Source organism: Camelus bactrianus, chromosome 3 (genome assembly GCF_048773025.1).
Source record: "Camelus bactrianus isolate YW-2024 breed Bactrian camel chromosome 3, ASM4877302v1, whole genome shotgun sequence".
Lineage (NCBI taxonomy): Eukaryota > Metazoa > Chordata > Mammalia > Artiodactyla > Camelidae > Camelus > Camelus bactrianus.
Genome location: NC_133541.1, coordinates 71798926 through 71813755, shown reverse-complemented (window position 1 = coordinate 71813755; position 14830 = coordinate 71798926). Strand labels below are relative to the sequence as shown.

At 40.4% G+C, this 14830-nt stretch overlaps 1 long non-coding RNA gene across 1 annotated transcript in view; it reads right to left on the bottom strand.

Annotated features, from left to right (window-relative positions):
- LOC123613286 (uncharacterized) overlaps positions 1–14555 on the bottom strand; it is a 32584-nt gene extending 18029 nt beyond the window's left edge. The window contains exon 1 of the long non-coding RNA XR_012505564.1: positions 13557–14555. This is a non-coding gene — a long non-coding RNA (uncharacterized LOC123613286). The remainder of the gene's footprint in view (positions 1–13556) is intronic.
- Positions 14556–14830: the final 275 nt, after the last annotated feature.

Below are 14830 nucleotides of genomic sequence, written 5' to 3'. Positions count from 1 at the left end.
TTTGTTGTCTACATTGCCTCGGGTGTAGGTGAAGTAGTAAGGTATGAGGAAATAAAGCTGAAAGAGAAGTAGAAAATAGAAAACCTTATAGAGGGCTTCCAATACTGTTATAAGTTGAATTGTGTCTGCCTCCCTCCAAATTCACATGCTGAAGTCCTAAACCATAGTACATTAGAATGTGATCTTACTTGGAAATGAGGTTATTGCAGGCAGTAACATTAGCTGAGATGAGGTCATATCGGAGTAGAGTGTGGCCCTAATCCAATAGGACTGATACCTGATACAGGGAGGAAATTTGGTCCCAGACTCAAGGAGAAAGCCATGTAAAGATGAAGGCAAAGATTGGGGTGATTCTTCCACAAGCCAAGGAATGCCAGAGATTACCAGAAAACCATGAGAAACTAAAGGAGAGGCATGAAACAGGTTCTTTCTCACAGCCACAGAAGGAACCAACCCTGTCAACACCTTCATCCCAGATTTGTCGCCTCCAGACCTGTGAAATTATCTTTTGTTTAAGCCACCTGGTTAGTGGCACTTTGTTACAGCAGCCCTGGCAAAGTAATACAAATACCTGTCTAAATTATTTTGTATTTTCTGAGAGCCATTTAAGATCTTTGTATAGGAAAGTATTGTGAACAGGACTACACTTTAGGAAGTTTAATCTGTCAGGTAGTATAGAATTGATTACAGGAGGAGAGAGGAAAAGCATGGAGGATTAAATGGTAAGATTTTGAAGTGACGATGTATAATTGGAACCTAAGCCATACTGGTAGCAAGAATAATGAATGGTGCCTGTTAATTAAGATCTACAAAATATCTCACAATTTTTTTTATCGCACTAAACAGTAATATTGAAAATGGAGACCTGAGGTATTGGAATTACTCATTTAAGAAGAAAGATTACATTATGCTTAATAAGCTGAAGAATAAGTGATTAGAGGAAAGAAATCAAGGACCCCATCCTATACCACAGTCCAAATAAATTCCAGGTAGAATTCCAGAAAGAAACCTTAAGAAACCTCAAACAGTGATACCTACCTATCTTGCTCCCATAGCAAAAACAAAGTTCATGATGGAGTCATATTGAACCCTCTCTTTGGTAAATGTAAGTTATCAAGTGTCCTTTTCTTAGCTCAAATGAAGTCAGTTTTTTTCAATGATCATCTGACTCTTTTTCCATTTTTAAAAGGGTAAGTAGTGAGTCATTTTAGAATCACAATTTCTAAACATGTTTCAAAGAATTCTGCCTCCCCTAAATGCTTTCTGACCAAGCAGTCCTTTATCTTGTGTGCATTGGTCATGTTGGGCTACATCTTGCCATGTTTACAAACCACCTCAGCATCGTAGTGGCTTGAGACAACAGAGCTTTATTCCTTAACCACCCTTTTGGTTCCTTAAGGCTCCATTTTCATCCTCACTCACTGCATTTCACCAAGATGCAGGCTCAAGAAACCTCACCTCTGGAATACATTCATCACCATGGCCAGGGGAGAACATGGTGAACTGAGCACTAGCTGTGAAAAGACTTGGTGTGTAATGACGCACATCCTTTCTGCTCAGATTACAATGGTGAAACTTAGTCACACCCTGCTAATGGGTATGGCTTGTGTGCGTGTGTGGCGATAACAATGTTCTAAAGTTAATAGTGATGTTGCATAACTCTGAAAATACTATAATCCACCAAATTGTATACTTTAAAAGGGTAAGTTTTATATGCGTTATGTCTCAAAACTGTTATAAAAAGAGTCTAAACCAAAGTTAAAAAAAAAAAAAAACTTGCCACATAGCCACGCCTAATATAATCTAACTATATTCCTTGAAGGAGGAAGACCAGACTACTGGTAGACAGCTGCAATAGCTGCCATTCTCATCTTTGTTTGCAAATTCTGGTAAAGGCCATTTATGATGAAAGTTATTTTTATTCCCTGATATATAGTCAATGTAAGCTATTCAAATAAAATGCCGCTTACCAATGCATCAAAAAAGAAAACAAACAAAAAACCTAGGAATAAACCTACCTAAGGAGGCAAAAGACCCTGTATTTGGAAAACTATAAGATACTGACAAAAAAATTTAAGATAACATAAACAGATGGAAAAACATACAATTCTTGGATTGGAAGAATCAATATTGTTAATGACCATGCTACCCAAGGCAATCTACAGATTCAATGCAATCCATATCAAAATACCAAAATACCACAGGACTAGAACAATTTTAAAATTTGTATGGAAAGACAAAAGACTGAATAGCCAAAACAATCTTGAGAAAGAAGAATAGAGCTGGAGGAATCACACTCCCTGACTTCAGACTACACTACGAAGTACAGTAATCAAAATAGTATGGTACTGGCACAAAAACAGACACATAGATCCATGGAACAGGATAGAAAGCCAAAAAATAAACCCACATACTTACAGTCAATTAATATACAACAACAGAGAAAAGAATATGCAATTGAGAAAAGACAGTCTCTTCAATAAGTGGTGCTGGGAAAACTGGACAGCTACATATAAAAAAACGAAATCAGAACATTCTCTAACACACATACAAAAATAAACTCAAAATGGATTAAAGACCTAAATATAAGACCAGATACTATAATATTCATAGAGGAAAATAGGCAGAACACTCTTTGACATAAATCACAACAATAGTTTTTTGGATCTGTACCCTAAAGTAAAGGAAATAAAAACAAAAATAAACAAACAGGATCTAATTAAACTTAAACACTTTTGCAAGGCAAAGGAAACCATTGACAAAATTAAAAGACAACCTATTGAATGGGAGAAAATATTTGCAAATAATATAGACAATAATGAATTAATCTCCAATGTAATAATGGATTAATAAACAGCTCATACAACTCACCATCAAAAAACAAACAACCCAATTAAAAATGGACAGAAGAACTGAATGGATATTTTTTCAAAGAGGAAATGTAGATGGCCAACAGGCACATGCAAAGATGCTCAACATCACTAATCATCAGAGAAATGCAAATCAAAACCACAATGAAGTATCACCTCACTCCTGGCAGAATGGCTATCATCAAAAAGACCACTAATGACAAATGTTGGAGAGGATGTGGAGTAAAGGAAACCCTCGTACACTATTCTACTTCTGGGTATATATTCGAAAAAAACAAAAACACTAATTTGAAAAGATACATGTACCCCAGTCAGTGTTCATAGCAGCATTATTTACGTTTGCTAAGACAATGGAAGCAACTTAAGTGTCCATCAACAGAAGAATGGATAAAGAAGATGTGGTATTTATATATATATACACATATATATACATACAAACACACACACACACACAATGGAATATATATTCAGCCATAACAAAAATGAAATTTTGACATTTGCAGCAACACAGGTGGACTTGGGGGGGCATTACACCAAGTGAAATAAGTCAGAGAAAGACAAATATTGTATGGTATCACTTATGTGGAATCTAAAAATTACAACAAACTAGTGAATAAAACAAAAAAGCAGCAGACTCAGAGACATAGAGAACAAACTAGTGGCTACCAGTTTTGTGGGGAGGGCAGCAATATAGAGTTGGGGCAGTACTAGGTACAAACTACTGGGTGTAAGATAAGCTACAAGGATGTATCATACAACATGAGTAAAGTAGCCAATGTTTTGTACTAACTAAATGGAAAGTAATCTCTAAAAATTGTATTAAAACTTTTTAAATTAAAAAAACTACTATAAATCCAATTTTATTACTGAAATCTCAGAATTCTCACCTAGATATTCCAAATACAGATTATATGTAAATAAAAACACACAGAAAATACCTACAAATTATATACACATGCATAGTCTTGTCTCTAATATTTGCAGGGCCCCATCAAGAGTGAAAATGGAGGTCCATATACCACACACCTAAATATTTAGAAGTTATAAATTGAGCTAATAAATTGTTCTTACCCTGGTAAATATGCCTTAATTTTCCAGGAATCCTTGGACTCCTCAAGCCTCACACTAGTGACTGGCATAGCAGAGAGAGCAGTCCTAGCCTTGCCTCAACCCCTGCATCTCGCAAGGACAGCACACACCACCCCTAAGCTGCGCTGCCCCTCTCCCCTACCCTTGCTTCTATAGACGCGCCCTTTGACCAGCCCAGGCCTTGGGCTGTGCTCTCCAGCTGTCCGTCCAGCCCCTTGGAACAGAGTAAAGAGGGGTTCTCCAGCTGAGGAAGGACCTGTCCCTGGGTCCTGTGGCCTTTTCACCCTCCAGGTAGGGACATACGTTCAAGGGGGAACAGAGCCCAGCCTCAAGCAAAGGGTCTAGAGTGGGGTCCCTTTTACCTGGATTTAGGGGAGGTTTTCTCTACATATATAGTAAAATTTTGACCAAAAATTTCCAGAAATGTTTTTATGAGGTTTTGTATGCCACCTTCTGGTGTTTTTATGAACACTTAAAAACATGATACAGAAGGAAATGGAAATGCCAAGCTACAATAAAGGAAAAGTATTTTGAATGAGAGTAATTCCCTTGTTTGAAAAGTTTTTAAATACCATGGTTAACATTTGAAGTGTAAGATTTTTCTTATATCACCATCTTAAAGTAACTCACTAAGATCTACAAAACTTACTACATGTTTTGTTGTGAAATTCACTCATTCACTCAAAACAAGGTATGCACTAAATGTCTACTATTTCCATGTACTGCCCTGGCACTGAGGATGTGTCAGTGAGTAACAGAAATCTCTGTCCTCCTAGAACTTGCATTCCAACAGGGAAGTGAAATAGTGACCAGTAGTTCTTCATGAAAACATTTCCTTACTTATATTCAATCTTAGACTCTCATTGACAGCCTTTTGCACAGACATCTTGTTGGGATCCCTACCTTAAGCATCTTCAACTCATTTTTTGACTGTGTAGAAAGTTCTAGCAATCTTTTTGTTCAGAGTTCTAAAAAGGACTGGGCCACTTCTGGTTGGAGTTTTTAACCATTATGATTACTAATTAAAAACCAAAATAAGCATTTAAAAAGCAATTCTTTCCCCCAAACTTTTGTTTTCTACAAATGCATTTAGTATTGAGTGGGAAATGCCAGCTTTGTGCAATGTTACAACTGATGTTAAAGAAGCAAATATCAATTCAATGCCATCAAATTTTAAAGTATATAAATTGGTAGCCTGCCCTGAGTATGAGGCCCAGACCAAATGGTTCTTCTGCTTCCTCTAACCCCTCAGTGTCCTCCTCGCACCCTTTCTTACTTCCTCATCCTCATTAACACAACTTTTTCTGTGTACCCCACCACAACTTGTTTAGAGGTTAACAGTCCAGGGGACTGGGTCCAGGGGACTTCCCTTATCTGAACACATCAATGTCCAAACTTGGAGGAGAGCCATTTCCTTGGCCTAGTGGATAGCTGGAGGAGACCAGATAGCCAGTGACAACTTGACTCCCCTCTCCTACATCCCAGTGAAGCCTCTGTTAGTTCTGAGAGAAGAGATTCCAGGAACCAAAGTGGAGAATAGAGGAGAAACTGAAGAAAAGGGAAGTCTGACTTCACTCCTTCTCCTTTACCATTTCCCAAATAGTGCTGCAGAGAAAAATACTAAGTGGAATGGCTCTATTTCTCCAATGAGTTTTCCTATTACACTGTAATATATAATCTACAGTCTCTGGGTTTCTGGGGAATATTTTTTATTATGGGTTTTTTCACTTGTCATTTAAAATTCCATCCTTACAAATAATATACATGTATTATTTATTTTTTAATTTTACATGGTAAATAAACAGTGATAAAATAATCATAGTGGTGGTTTATGCAACTTGGTCATAGCTAGAAGCAAATCAGTGATAAATCTGCCTAGACTTTGAGAATAGGACTTACAGTAAATCCTCTGTTAAGCCATATTAATCACAACCTATGTTTAATAATCACTAATTTTACCTGAGGTAGTCAATATGTTATGGGTTAAAGTTATGTAATGAGAAAAGGCACAAAATCAAGAATATGTAAAAACTCCCAGAACTCAACACATGAAAAGACAACAACCCAATTTAAAAATGGGCAAAGGGTTTGATTACACACTTCTCCAAAGAAGAGACACAAATGAGATACCACTTCACACTCATTAGAATGGCTATAAAAATTTAAAACAAAAACCCCCCAAAATAACAAGTATTGAAGAGAATATGGAGAAACTGGAACATTTGCACACTGCTAGAAAGAATGTAAAATGGTGCAGCCACTATGGGAAACAGTTTGGCTGTTCCTCAAAGAGCTAAACATAGACTTACCATACAACTCAGCAATTCCACTCTTAGATACATACCCAAAGGAACTGAAAACAGTGACTGGAACAGAAAACTGTGTGCCAATGTTTATCGTAGCATTACTCAATAGTCAAAAGGTAGAAACAACTCAAGTGTCCCTCAACAGATGAATAAATAGATAAAATGTGGTATATACACGCAACGGAATATAGTCAGCCATCAAAAGGAATGAAGTTCTGAATAATGCTACAACGAAATTAATTCTTGAAGCTATTATGCTGAGTGAAATATATCAGATATAACAGGATAAATACTGTATGATTCCACTTACATGAAATATATAGAATAAGCAATTAATCAAGATAGAAAGTAGATTAGTGGTTACCAGGGGATAGAGGAGAAGAAATGGGGGGTTAATGTTTAATGACTATAAAGTTTCTGCTTGAAGTAATGAAGACCTTCTGGGAATAGTGCTAATGGTTGCACAACATTGTGAATATAATTAATGTCATTGAATTGTACACTTTAAATAGTTGAAATGGCAACCTTTATGTTATATATAGTTTACCAATTAAAAAATTAATCATGTAATATACCAAAACCTATTGAGTTACTCACTTTAAATGGGTAAATTGTATGGTATATGAATTATACCTCAATAAAACTGTTCTTAAAATTTTGTGGGATGCAGCTCAAATTGTGCTTAGAGGAAAATTTATGACTTACATGCTTATATTGGAAAAAGTAAAGGTTATAAAGTAATGAGCTAAGTAAGCATCCAGTTTAATGTGGTATAAAAGGAATGAGTGAATAAGCCTAAAGAAAATAGAAGGTTTGAAATCATGAAGATAATAGAAATTAATGGAATAGAAAATAAGCTTGTAATAACAGGATGAATAGGGTCAATTTTTGTTTCTTTGAAAACACTAATAAATTGAGACAAGTCTAGCAACCCTAATTTTAAAATATACCTAGAGAATTTGTAAATAAAATTGTGATATAAAAAGGGTCAGAATCACATATAGGGCAAATAATTTAAAAGATAGATGATAATATAACTTTATTCCAATTAATTTGAAACCTTAATGAAATTGATATATATTTTTTAAAAAGTTAACCTGCAAAAGTGGTTCAAGAGGAAATAATAAACCAGATTATTTTACTACTTATAAAAAAATGTAAGGAACACATAATTTTAATCTTACACAAATTATTCTTGGTATAGAAGTATGTTAAAGCTTGGCATGAGGGTATATAATCTTGGTATCAAAATCTGAAAATGACAGAATAAGAAAATGAAATAACAAGTTATTCTCTCATAAACACAAAAACAAAGGCCTAAAAAATTACTAAACTGAATCCAGTGACCTAAAACAATATGCATTATGACCAAATTAAGTGAGTCCCCAAAGTGCAAGGTTGGTTTAATTAACTGCCCTTCTAAGAGACCTGGCAAAAAAGCGATGAAACACACAAAATGGTTTTAGCTGAAGAGAATTTAAAGAACTGTTTAAAGAAAGATTAATGGAACCCACAAGGGATGGTGGGACATTTGGTAACCAGCAATAACCAGAAACCTCTAGGACTGAAGAGGCAAGGAGACGAAATGCCCAGTGAGAGATGGTTTATGGAAGAGGGTTTGACCATTGGTCGTGGCAGTCATAGAGGGAAACAACGACTGCCAAAACCATGACAAGTGTAACAACCACTGTGAAAACTGCGACCATCGGGGGGTACCACTCTTCCATCTCCTGCTAGGGCCTTTCTTCTGTCAGCCCCCATGGGAAATCAGTGGCAGGGAGCTTGGGGATACAAGCAGTAAAGATCAGCCTCCTGAAACAGAGCAGAAAAGGGCAGAGGCTGGATTTGGGCATGCAATTTCAGAAGAGCCAGCAAAACCACATGATCGGAGGTGAGAAAGAAAAGTTATGTCGTCTTCTGGTTGGCGAACATTTCTGTAGAGGGCTTCGCTAAGGGGTAAATATTTCCAGCTCTGCAGATCACACATTCTCTGTTGGAACTACACAGTTCTGCCATTGTAGTGTACACAGCTGTATATACATACTAAACAAATTGGTGTGGTCTATTTTCCAATAAAATTTTGCTTGCCAAAAAAAAAAAAGTAGACTGGATTTGGCCTGTGGTGTAGTAGTTTGTAGACCTGATCTAGTAGATTCAGAAAAAGTATTTGCTGAATATTAACATCCATTTGAAATTAAAAAAGAAAAACTTGGCAAACTCAGAAAGGCATTTCCTTATCCTGATAAAGGGCATATTATCAAGAGAAAACTATAGTAAGCATTTATACTGAATGAAGAAAACATTAAAAGTATTCTCTTCAAGATCATGAACAAGCCAAGTATTACTGCCACTGTACAGGAGGCTCTAGCCAGCACATGAAGGCAAGAAAAAAGAAAGAAAAGTCATAAGGATTAGAAGAAAACTGATATTATTTGCAGTAGAAATAACTGTCCACATAAAGAACTAATAGAAATCAATATGAAAAAGATAACCTAATATCAAAATAGTAAAGGTCTTGAATAGGCATTTCATAGAAGAGAAAAGTGAACGACTCCTGCAAGTATCTTTCATTTGCCCCTGTGCACCAGCTTCCCATTGTTCTTCACCTGGTGCTCTGTCCAGGAGCCTGGCATCAGCAGAGTTCCCATTCCCACTGACTTCCAGGTAGATTTGGCCAGTGGGGATTCCTGGCAGAAGATCAGGAGGAAGGAGGAGAAAGAAGTTGAGATATTTCTTTTCCTTATTCCCTTCCTCACTCTGGCTGCTTCTTTCAACCAAAGGTCTCTGCTTTACAAAACTCTGTTCTCCTGGGTTTCCAGTAACCCCTCTTTCCTCTTGTCCTTTTGGATCTAGGTGTAGAAACAGCTCTATTATTAACAGCCTGGGTTTCTCCTAATTCCCATTCCCATCTCTGGGCTTAGTCACTTTGATTATCCTAACTTGTCATTTGTTTCCTGCTGGAATAAATAAATATACATTCCAAGATGCTCAACTTCATTAATAGCCAGAGAAAATGCAAATTAAAACCATTATTAAAGATGATTTAAAACCTACCAGATTGGGAATAACTAAAATTATTGGTAAAGATGAGAGCAAACAACACAGTTATACATTATTGGTGAGTATATAAGTTAACTATTTTGGAAAAACAATTTAGCATTACATACATAGCAAAACAGAAGATGAACAAGCCCATAGTGCAGCAATTCTGCACCCAAAGCAATGTTCAAGAATGTTAATGGGAGGAATTTTTGTAATAGCAAAACATTGGAAATAACATAGATATCTATCAGTAGGCTGGATAAATGAATTGTGGCATATTCATACAATGGAATACTAAATAGCAATGAAAATGAAAAAACTACAGGTACATAAAAGGCATGGAGGAAGTCAGGAACACAATAGGGAGCAGAAAAATCATCTTACAGAAGAAGGTGACCCATAGGCCAAGTTTTGCAGAAAGTGAGAAAAGGAGCCACATGTGTTCCTGGGGGAAGAGCAATCCAGAGAAAAGAAACAGCAAGTGCAAAGGTTCTGTGGTGTCTCTGGGTTCAGTGTTTTGTGGAATAGTAAGGAGGAGTGTAACAGGAGATCAGAGAGGCAAGGGGGTGGAATAAACTGTTGGAGGCCTTGTAGGACATGGTATGGAATCTGTTTCTAGTCTGAATAATATGTAACTCACTGAAAGCATCTGAGGACAGTGACATGATCTGACAAGTTTGTAGATAATCACTCTGGAAGCTAGAATGAGAAAGGGCAATGGAGGCCTGGTTAGGAGGCTGTTGCAATAATTCAGGTGACACAGAAAGATGGCATTGGTAGCAATGAATGTGCCAAGAAATGCTTAGTATCTGTTATATTTTAAAGCTAGATTACACAGAATTGGCTGACATTGATTATAGGCATTTAGAGGAAGACAGGAGTCTGTGATGACTGTAAACTTTTGAGGAGTGAGTAATCAGCAGGATGGAGTTGCCACTAACTGAGATGAGAAAGACTAAGAGGAGCAGGTTAGGGAAAGAAAAGAAGTTCAGTTTTGAACATGATGAATTTCAGATACACATTCAAAATGAATCTGTCGGGTAGACATTTGGATGTAACAGTCTGAGAGATTCAGGGGAGAGGAATTCAGCATTCATTAATGCACAGCTCAGAACTCTCCAAAATAAAACTTTAATGTATGTCCTTCTGGGGAGGCCAAGACAGTCTTTGCTGCAGAGATCTGCACTTGCTGTTGACCTGCCACACACGTTAATTATCACTAAGGCAGAGATCCAAAGCATCTGGTGATTGATTACACATAGTCCATGGCATTATTTATATTACCTGGCAGCGCAAAGAGGTGCTCAATCAAGTTTCCTAGCTTTATGAATGATGGTAGCAGAGCATTCAACCCTCTTCCCCCTTTGGATGGATAGAGCTGATGCAAACACCACATTTAAGGAACTACAAATAAAGCAGGCAAGTTCTCAAGAATCTCATTCTCATTTGCCAGTGGAAACCGAATTAGGCAGAACACTAGTCTCTGCACCAACTTATTTCACAATCACATACTACTTTATGTTCACTAAGGAATTTACAATCAAATGTAATACATACAGAGTTTGAGATTGTTTTCATATCCCTTTCCTATTTCCACCCCAATGTGCATTTGAAAACTGTAGAACCTGTTTTTCCCAGAATAACTATCAGAAATTCTTTGGAATATCTCTTTTTCTACCTCACAAACTTGAAGTTATGATTAATATTTAATTGTAATATTTCTTTGAATTCCTTCAGTGAATAATACAATCTAAAAGTCTTAGCACTGTACCTAATTTTACTAAAAGACCTGCATTGTCAAGGTCACTGGGATCCAGGGCTTTGCTGAAGCAGCATGGCACTTCACGCAGAAGGCGATGCTGTGTTTGGCTCCAGTGGTGTTATGATGCGACCTGGGAGGAACGACTGGAAGGTCCTGTACAGCTAGGCAGACAGCGTGAGCAGGGGAGGCCGCACAGAGGCAGGAAGCTGGGTATTTTCTGTTCTCCCCACACACCTACTTAGCTCTTCCCACAGCTAGTCTTTCGCTTTTCATCTCTCTGCACCGGGGGACCTGCTGTCCTTCAGACTTCTTACCTCAAACTATGGCTGCCTGAGCTGACGAGGCTGAATTGGGAAGGAGATCTGCCTGACAGCGGGATGGGGGATTTAAGCCAAGGCAAGTGGATACCACCAGTCAGGGCGACTCTGCTCTGGGACACAGACTTCCAAACAACAAAAATGACCCCCTATCTGTGAGCCTCTCTCTAAGCAAAGAAGGCATTGTTGCAGGACACCTTGAGAAAGGGTATACAGCTGGTCGAAACAGACCCCTGAGCTGTTTTCACCAGTGTGAATCTGAGGAATTTCTTAGCCAGACCCTGGAGGAGTAGGAATGATTCCGTATCTGCAGGAGCCATGACTCAGTTTTGCAAGCCTTGAATGCATTTCTACATGGCCCAGCTGTGACTGAGTTTTCTGGCTTGCAGATGGACAATGATTTCTCTGGCTTGCAGATTACTACAAGGTTTAATAGCTTTGAGATCGAATTTACATACCATACAATTCACTCATTTAAGGTGAAAATTCAATGTTTTTTTTTTTTTAATCGTGTTCGGAGTTGTGATTTTTGTCATTTAATATGGAAACTTTAACTGTCAACAACTTGAAACCAGCCGTGCAGAGACGGGGCAGGAGGGAGCAGGGAGAGGCGTGCGTGCTACGGCTGCCCTCCGTGTTCAGTACCCCTCCCCTTCTGCTGCCTCTGCCTCCACGGCGCCCACGCCCACCTCTTTGTAATCTTTCTCCAGAGCTGCAAGGTCCTCCTGGGCCTCAGAGCAATTTCCTTGCTCCATGCCTCCCCCCCATTTACCAGTGCACAAAGGTTCGCTTTGTGCGCCTAAGATCCGACTCACGGTCCAGGCGGGGCTGGGCCGTGGGGTTGCCGCCGTGTTACCTTTACTTCCTAAGATGGCAGTAGACGTTTACTTTTTCCTCCCTAAGTGAAAAACTATTTAAGCAATTTTATGATTTTCTGTTCTCTGGTTAGAGTAGTGAGTCTGTTACAAAGCAGACATGGATACTGTCGGCATCTATGTGACACCTCGTGGTCCATGCATTTTCAGATACCTGCTTCGCACGTGTCCGGCTGCACCGCGCAGGCCTGCAAGCCTTGTAATAGTTGCCCGGCCACGAGACCCAAGTAAGAGCCTGGACACAGCAACAGAGCCACCAGTGGTGTACTGGTTTAAGGGAATCTTACACGTCCGAAGCAAAAGGTCGTGGTGTGACAACCGCAATTGCAGAACAGGGCAGGAATCCTCACCACTCAGGGGAAAGGAGGCTACTGTTTCTAAGAGAACTGACATCAGGTCGGATCATCCGTTACCAGGAAAACCAGCAGCCGGGGCGCATGGCTCACAGCCCCTCAAGTTAATGACCATCACCAGGGCAGATAATAAACTAGTAGGTGGAACAATTCTGGCCTAAGGATTAGAACCATCACCAGCTGGGGCAGGGGGCAGCTCGTTCATGTGAGTACGGTTACAGGTGGAGCAGGGACTGGTCAGACGTGGGATGTATAATGAGCAAGGAACCTGCCGTCTTGAGTGGCCTGATCATACACTCCACCCCTACACAACATGCACAGCCCTTACCATCTTGGTCCAGCCCTCTTCCACAGTGTCCCTGGAGTCAGGATGTGGAGGTGCACTGCAGCCAAATACAGACCACAGCAGCTAAACAGTGTCATGAGTCCAAGAGCTGGGGCAAACTCCAGAGTCTGGTGCTTATCAGGTCAATTTCTGATGGAATTTCAGACGACAACAGCAGCATCTCACTGTAGACCCAGCAATCAAACTTATTTCTCAGAGAGGCCACTGTTGTTGCCCAGTCAGAACCAATTCCCTCCACTCGGACTAGGAACATAAGATGTTTAACAGCTACAATACACAGAAGATCGTGACTGAAATACGATGCAGTGACAGCAGGCTGAGATACCATAACCCCTGCCAGTGGTTTTTGTCCTGGCCTACAGCACCACACCGCCTGTCCACCCTCGGTCCCCACAGCTCGCGCTGGACACTGGAGAGGTGGTGTAGCAGACCACACGGTTAATCCAGTGGTGCCTTTCTGCAGTCGCGGGCCCAGATTAATTACTTTAGTTTCCGGGAGGGGTTGGGGATTGCAGGTAGAAGACAGGTGAAATTTTGTAAATTCCTTTCTAATCCTATCCCCACAGGGCAGGATAACCAAAGTACCTGGAACTTACCTGCCAGTCCCAAGGCCGCTTTATAATATGTCCTCCAGGGGCAGATCCTTGGCAAGGACAAAACTGAGTTATTGTCCTGACTGACAGTTGGCAACAGTCCTCCAGGGTCAACAGCTGAACTCGGATGGTGCTGACTAGCTGCCTCCGTGTTAACATGGCAGAGATGCTGCAACTGCTCCTGGTATGTTCAGTTACAGTTCGTAGGGCTTGAGTGAGCCTCCTGGTCCTCCTGTTGAGAGAGCAGGTTTCCATCTCAATTGTTTAAATATCCAGTCATCCTGTCCATTAACCCAGCAGCAGTGGGTTCGTAAGGCAGGTGGAAATGCCAGTGTCTGGCATTTTTATCAGCTCATTCCTGAACCTCATGGCTGGTAAAGTTGGGTTCCTTGGTCACTGCAGATGTCCCTGGGGGTCGAGTATGTCACACACAGCTCTTCTAGACTCCAAAGTGGCTTTTTTCTGTGCTGCTAGATGACTTGGGTAGGCCTTTCGTAACTCCTTCCACCTGCTCTAAGGCACTGTGACTGCACATAGCTACTGTCCCATCACATCAAATCACTGCTCTGCCCTCTTCCACAGCTGGCACCAGAAGCCCAAGGGTGCTCTTATTATTCTGCTGTTGCCACAGGAGCCAGCCAGACCCTTCTGGGTAACTGGCCGCATCAAATTCACAAGCCCGTCCTTGAGTTAATATCCCTAAAGCCTGTGTCAATAGCTGTTTAGGGGTGACGGGTGGGGGGCATGCTTGTATTCTGTGAGTACTTGGGTCCTTGTGTGCTGTCTGCGTTCACCAGCTATCCCCGTGCAAGCAGATGAGCCGTGAGGGAGGAGCCGCTTCTTCTAAAATTAAAAGAAACTGAGGTTTCATTCATATAATGGACAAGAAAAACACCTCTCATGGAAGAGAGCTGCCCCAGGGCTGCACATGCTGGTGGGCGGCCACTTCGAGATCACCCCCTGCAACTTTCGTTCCCGTCCTTATTTCCCGACATCTCCGCTCTCCCGAGTTCCCAGGCAACCTCCTCTCGGATTTGCCTGCTGTAGGGCTGCACCGCGCAGGCCTGCAAGCCTTGTAATAGTTGCCCGGCCACGAGACCCAAGTAAGAGCCTGGATACAGCAACAGAGCCACCAGTGGTGTACTGGTTTAAGGGAATCTTACACGTCCAAAGCAAAAGGTCGTGGTGTGACAACCGCAATTGCAGCAGGCAGGACAGGGCAGCAATCCTCACCACTCGGGGGGGAAAGGAGGCTACTGTTCCTAAGAGAACTGACA